Source organism: Elephantulus edwardii, unplaced genomic scaffold (assembly GCF_000299155.1).
Source record: "Elephantulus edwardii isolate Elephantulus edwardi_28Jun2011 unplaced genomic scaffold, EleEdw1.0 scaffold00001, whole genome shotgun sequence".
NCBI classification, from domain to species: Eukaryota; Metazoa; Chordata; class Mammalia; order Macroscelidea; family Macroscelididae; genus Elephantulus; species Elephantulus edwardii.
Genome location: NW_006399751.1, coordinates 32,051,003 through 32,058,444, shown reverse-complemented (window position 1 = coordinate 32,058,444; position 7,442 = coordinate 32,051,003).

Here is a 7,442-nt window from a genome sequence, read left to right as displayed (position 1 = left end):
AAATAAATAATTTTTAAAAAAATTTTAATGGATAAACATCCTGTTCTTTAAAAGCTTAGCTCAGTTAAAGAGCAATGTGTATTCTGACAGCACGTTGAGGAAGATTGACTTTTCCATGATTACATGTAGGTTGCTGGTAACAAAACAAGTAGAACCTGTTTAGAGTTAATGTCTGGTCTTCAGAAAACCCCTCAAATTGACCTCCTCCATGAACTCTTGCTTGACAATGAAAGCTGGCTCTGTAATTACTACTTTATTCTCTTATTTCTCTGCTTAATTAATCTAGCATTCAGCTATATTAATTCTATATGATGTGTCAAGATTGTCATTGTTGTAAGGTGCCTTCAAGAAGACTATGACTCACAATGACACTATGAACAATGGATCTAAACTTTGCACTATCTTGAATCATCCACACAATTTCCAACATCCTCAAATCCATTGTGGTAGTCACTGTGTCAGTCTGTCTCCTGGAGGGTCTACCTAACTTTCACTGACCTTCTACAGTGCCCACCATTTCTCCTAGGACAGGTTGCTTCTGAAAATATGCCCAAAATTAGTGAGATGCAGTGTATCTAAGATATTCAGATGTAATGTGGGCAAGACACTTCAGAAATAGCAATTTAGTAATTTATAGTTTGTGGGGGCAGAGGAACTAGAGTTCTCCTTAAAGGCAAAGATGGTGATAATATTTTGAGACCTAGAAATATGCAAAAGACATTCAATCTTTCTTTCCTTTTCCAAAGCTTTTCATTAGAGCTATTACAAAGCTGATATATTTGACAAATTTCAGTTTCTTATTCTGTACCTCAAATTAATAGCAAGAAACTCCCATTCAATGCATTTATTATTTAATCTATCTCAACCCTCTCAATCCACAAATCACAAGTGAGGCTGTGATTACAAGCCAGTTAACTTCAAGAGAAGTAAGGGACTATCATGCTTAACACTAATGGAACATTTTGATCCTTTTTGTCATCTTTACTTTGATAGTCCTAAATGGAAATAATTTCTATTAGCTGAATGAGCTCAACATGGACCCCTGATCATACAAAAAAGATTTATTATGTGCTTAAAATGTGCTACAAAGTGATGCATTATGAAATTTAAAACAAAGGTTGAATAGGGTAATGAACTGGGAGCAGAAAGATTACCATATTAAATAGAATGAGCAGATAATTAAGACTAAGGTATGTTCAGCAGGATCTCGAAACAACAGGGAGGTTCATTCTGCTGGCATGAAATGTGCAAGTGGGCACAGGAGAATGGAAAGGTACATCATGAAGGGGATTGCAAGCCATTGTAAGGACTTTGGTTGAAAGTGGAGAATTATTAAGAGGTTTTAAACAAAGAGTAACATGACCTGGCTTACATTTTAAAAGGGTGATTTGATGACCTGTGGGCTACAGGAGAACAAGTAGAAAATTATTATAGCAATCCAGAAGGAAAAAGATGGTTTGGAATTACTTAGTTAAAAGTAATCTAATTCAGAATATATATTCAAAGCAGGGCACATTAACTTCCTGTTGGGTTGATGTTGAGTGAAATACAAGAGTAAAGGATGTTGACATTAGATCTGAACCTTGCCCTACCCTACACTGTTCTCACAATCTCTGCTGTGCATGAGCCTATTGCTACAATTACTGTGTCAACCCATCTTCATGTTGAGGGTCTTCTTTTCTTTCTCTGAGCCTCCACCTTACCAAACATGATGGGGATTTTCTCCAAAATTGGCCGTCCCTTAAAACATGTATGTGAGATGAAGTTTCACCATTCCTTGCCTCTAAGGAGCAACCTGGCTACACTTCCTCCAAGACAGACTTGTGTGGTTTTTTGACTATAATAAGTCTGATATATGCAATACTCTTATCCTATACCACAGCTCAAAGACATCTATTCTTCTATAATCTTTATTCATTGGCAACTTTAAGATACATAGGAAGTAACTAAAAATATTATGGTTTAAATTAGGCACACCTTAGTCTTCAAAGTAACATCATTGCTCTTTAATGCTTTGGAAAGGTTCTTGACAGTCAATTTTTCCCAATGCAATGAGTCTTTTGATTTCCTGATGGGTGTTACTATTTGTTTTTATTTGTGAATATAAATAATATTAAATCATTGGCAAATTCAATATGTTTTTCATTTATCACAGTGTTGTGTATCAGCTCAGAGGTGAATATTTTTGTTTTCTTGATGTTGAGATGTACACCATATTATAGGTAGTAGTCTTTGATATTCTACAGCAAGTAAATCAAGCATTCTTCACTTTCTGCAAGCAAGGTTTGTGTCTTCTACATAACACAGGTGCTTGATGGGTCTTGCCCCAACTTTGATACCACATTCTTCTTCATAAAGTCCAGCTTCTCAAATTATTTTCTCAGCATACACATTGAATACATGTGTTATAAATAATAAGAATGGCATAGGATAAGGCAGAGTTCAGGTCTGATGTTCATAGGGTCTCTATAAGCTAAACGATGGCACCTAACAACAACAACAACAAAGCTAAGAGTAATTTTTATAAGGCGCATGAATATTTCCATGGTCTTGAAATGTCTCTCTACAGATTGCTTATTAGTTTCAAGGGGAAAATAATAACTAAATAATGAAGAAAGTTTGACCAGGTGATTGTATTACCAATGGGAAATGGAGGATAAAATTTGTCTTCCCTCCACAAGAAAAAGACAGATAACTCAATAGCAAAATGAGCAAAAAATATGAAAATCTCTTTACAAAGGAGGCTATTCAGATGTATAATAAGCACATAAGAAAATGTCCAAAACTGTTACCAGAGATGCAAATCAAAACAACATTCAGAGATCATCTTAGTCCAGTCACAACAGCAAAGTTCAGCAAGTCAGCAAGCAATAAATGCTGGAGAAGATGAGGAGAAATTAGAACTCTTAATGCACTGCTGGTGGATTGGTAAAATGGTGCAACCACTATGGAAGGCAATTTGATGTTTCCTCAAAAAGGTGAAATCCCATATGACCCAGCTATTCTACTACTAGGAATACTACCCAAGGAAATCAGAGCTGAGACATGACCAGAGATATGTCCACCTATGTTCATCACAGCATTATTCACAAACAAGAAAATGGAAACAAACCAAATGCCAGTTAATGAATGGGTAGAGAAACTGTGGTATATTCACACCATGGAATATTATGCAGCATTAAAGAAAAACAAGTATTTATAAAATACAGTACAATATGGGAAAGTCTAGAGAGCTTTATGTTAGGTGAAATAATTTTATCACTAAAGGACAAATACTGTAAGAGCACTATTATGAAAATAAGAGAGTAAATGAGTGAGTGAAGGGCGAAAGAGAAGAAATACAGAACGTGTAGACAATGAAAACTATAAAGACCCAGCCCAGGGAGAATCATAATTGAGGTAAAGTGAAAAGGGTTGTGAAAGAAGGGAGAGGGAAGGTACAATGGACACTTTATGAGATGGGGTGATATAAATCATAGATCAATAGTAATTCATTATATAAAACACAATGTATAGAAGTAAAGAAATAAAACATAATGTACTCGATAGATCGATAGATAAGAGATGGAGGTTGTTAACAGTTTCAGCTTGCTTGGTTCTACAATCAACACACTTGGCACCAGCAGTCAGGAAATAAAAATATGAATTACATTTAGGAAAATCTGCTATCAGGAACCTCGCCAGCATGTTAAAGAGCAACAGTATCAATTTAGAGACTAAGGTGTACCTGATCCAGGCCATAGTCTTCGCATTTACTTGTTGTGCATCAGAGAGCTGGATAATGACTAAGGATGATAAAAGAAGAATTTTCTTTGAGTTGTGGTGCTGGAGAAGAATACTGAACATAGCATGGACTACCAAGAGAACAATAGGTCTGCCCCACAGAGCGTGAAATGAATTTTCTCATTGGAGGTAAGGATTTTGAAGCTCTGTCCGTATAGTTTAGACATGTTGCCAAAAAAGGACCAGTCCTTGGGGAAAGACATCATGCTTGGAAGGGTAGAGGGACCATGCAGGACAGGAAGACGCTGGATGAGATTGATTAACACAACAATTGGGGTAAAGGAGTTAGGTGTGTCAAAGACAGACTGGTTCAGGATAGGGCAGGGCTCAGAGCTATTGTGCATAGAGTCATTATGAGTTGCAAGCAACTCAATGGCTCATAACAACATGAATGAAATAGTGTATACAAATGACTGTATAAATGTGATTTATTGCATAAAAACATTGTATATGAAAGAAATATCACGTGTATAAATGATTGTATGCAAACCAATAAAAGAAAGAAAAAAATTGCCTTCATGTGTAGTGAACTTTTTAAAATGGTGTTTCAACTGGTGATGCATGATAACCAAAATCAATAAAGAAGAACCATCAGAAAATCCTAAACGGAGGAACATTCTTTAATAGCTCTGTGTTCTTAAAAAAGAGTAGATAGATAATGAATACTACAGTAGAACAGATGAGGGAAAGAACTGTCTGAAAGGAATATATGATTAGGCATTATACGTATGACAGCAACCTAGAGCAGGGTAGGCTGGGGGAGAGGAGGGAAGAAAATGTGCAGCAGTGAATAAAAAAATAATTAAATGTCCATAAGAGATAGTATGTGAACACTCTACCAAAGAAGTTAAACACATGAAAAGATTCTCACCATCACCAGTCATTAAACCACGAAACCAAATCCACTGCCACCAAGTTAATTCCAACTCATTGCTGACCATGTTGAGAGAGTTGTGATGCACACCCATCACAAGGATGAGGGCCTCACCAGAAGGAGCAGAGATGACTACTCATTTGGCACCACCCTTAAGTGAATCCCAGCCTGCTCCAAGGTTGTGAGGACACCAGTGGACTCTACAACATATTCAGCACCAGCATCACTCCACTTGATGTTGGTGGGATCTTGCTCTTGTAATATAGTGATGGCTTTCCGCTGATGACACGTTTCCCATTCTCAGCTATGACAATGCTATTGAATTTGCCATTGGTGGAATTATACTACAACATGTAGACCATGTAGTTAATGTCAATGAAGAGGTCGTTGATGACCAGGAGCCCAGTGTGGCCAAATCCATTTACTCTGATCTTTATTATAGTTTCTAAGGTTTGTGGCTGATGCAACATGAGAAGAAATGGTTGTCAAGATACAAGGAGCACAGAGCTAAAATAAAACTCTTGACAACTTCAATCTTTTCTGTTTATTATGATATTTTTGTTGGTCCAGTTATGAGAATTTTTGTTTTATGTTCAGACAAAATTAATACTAAATTCTTTTAGTGCAAGCAAAGTTTTGTCATCAATATATACCCACGTTGCTAATAAGTCTTCCTCCAATTCAGATGTCACACTCTTTTTCCATCCCAGCTTCTTGAATCATTTGTTCACTGTACAGACTGAATAGTTATGGAAAAGGATGTAGCCATGACACATACCTTTCCTGAATTTAAACTGGATTCTGCCCATGTTCTGTCAAAAGACTTCTTAGTATATGCACATTGGGAAATGAAAATGAAACCAAAATGCAATATTACTATGTTGTTGTTGTTAAGTGCCGTCGAGTCACAGGCGACTCATAGCGACCCTATGAAGGAGTGTCCTCAACGCTTGGGTGTCTCTCATCCTTTCTCCAGGTTCATAGGGTTTCTGGAGCTAAGCTATTATGGAAGTGGATGCCACTACTCCTTCCAAGCTTGGGGGTTTTTTTGGTGTTTTTTTTGGGGGGGGGGTTGGGGGTTTTAAAAGTTTTTTTTAATTTATATATTTTTTTATTAATTTCAGTGAACATCTACAGAGATTTTGGAATTCCATTCTTTCATTGTTGCAATTTTCTCCCCATCCCCACCCCCAGTTCGCTCCTCTCCTTGAAAAACAAAAGAAAAACTTCTTCATTGGTACACAATTCCCTCCCCCCCCTCAGGCCCCCACCCCCACCCCAAATACACTCCACTCTGCAACCCTCATTCTGGACTCTTATGATAATCATAATGCCCTAAAATATATTACTTTTAAACTATTCTCTCTCTCATTGGCCACAATGCAGTAAACAATTTATCCAGTTTTTTTTCTCACTCTTACCCCTACCCCAATGTCAGCGTCATTCTACATCAGTGGAACCATATAATATTTGTCCTTTTGTGACTGAGATCTTTCACTCAACATAATGTCCTCGAGGGTCACCTGTTTTGAATAATATTGCATGAATTCCTTGTTTTTCAATGCAGCGTAGTATTCCATTGTGTGAATATATCACAGCTTCTCTATCCATTCGTTTGTTGATGGGCACTTAGGTTACTTCCAACTCCTTGCTATTGTGAACAAAGCCTCCATAAACATGGATGTGCATATATCTGCTTGGATGTCGTTTATGGTCTCTTTCAAGCTTGTTTTAATCAGGGAGCTCCACCTCACTCTCTGTCCACATTGGGTAACCGACCATTAACACATTTGACACATCAGTGTCACAGTGTTCAGCCTCACAGCAACCAAAAGTGACCGCGATATGGTAACTTGTACACCAGGGCCATACAACCTAGAGGAATGTCTGGACAAAAACAATGAAAGACAGATCTGAGGACCGCGGATTAAAAGTCACCCACCTTTGGCTTGGCAGCATCACTTTCTGTCCACCGGGCCAGCTGGTCTCTCTAGGAAATAACCATGACTATTTTTAGAAAATAGGAGGCCTGGCCAAACATGGTGGTAGTGAATTCTTGTTTGATTTAAAGTTATGAACTCTGGAGTCAGGTAAACCAATGGTTTCTATTCTTTTTTACATCATGTCAGTTATAATTTGATCATCAGTGGGAAACAGAAGTCCTACAGAATTCAAAAGGATTCAAAAGTGAGTCTATCTCTGTCCTTCCTCTCAAGGAGTAAAACTGAAATGAGCAAAAGATATCTATGGCCAACCTTATTTAGTTTTAATGGGTAAGGGATTGTGCAGCCAATGCAAAGGCAAGCAGTTTGAATTCACCAGCAGTTCCAAGGGAAAAAGGTAGAAAATGTCCTCTCGTGTGATTTACAGTCTCTAAAATCCTGGGAGGTCAACTGAGAGTCAGTTCCGACTCATGGCAATGAACACTATTCCCTAAGCAAATGCTGAGATGGTAGAAGATGGCTCAAACACTGTGTTTTGATCTGTAAATTTGGTGGTGGTGGAGAAATGGAATCTAGAATTCCATTTTTAAATCTGGTGTTGACTGCCATATTTAAAAGGTTTCAAAGATGAAAACAAAGTCCCATTTAGCTTACATGTTCTTGTTTGACCTGGTGTTATAGAAGTATCTTTTGACTTAATGTTCTCAGATCATATAGTATAAAGATTTCATTGCACAATTTCGATAAATGTGAAATAAAAAGGGCTAAACATATTTATTCTTTTTCTTAAAATTAAAACACATTCCAAATGAATGCTATTGACAAGATAATCTGAAGACTGA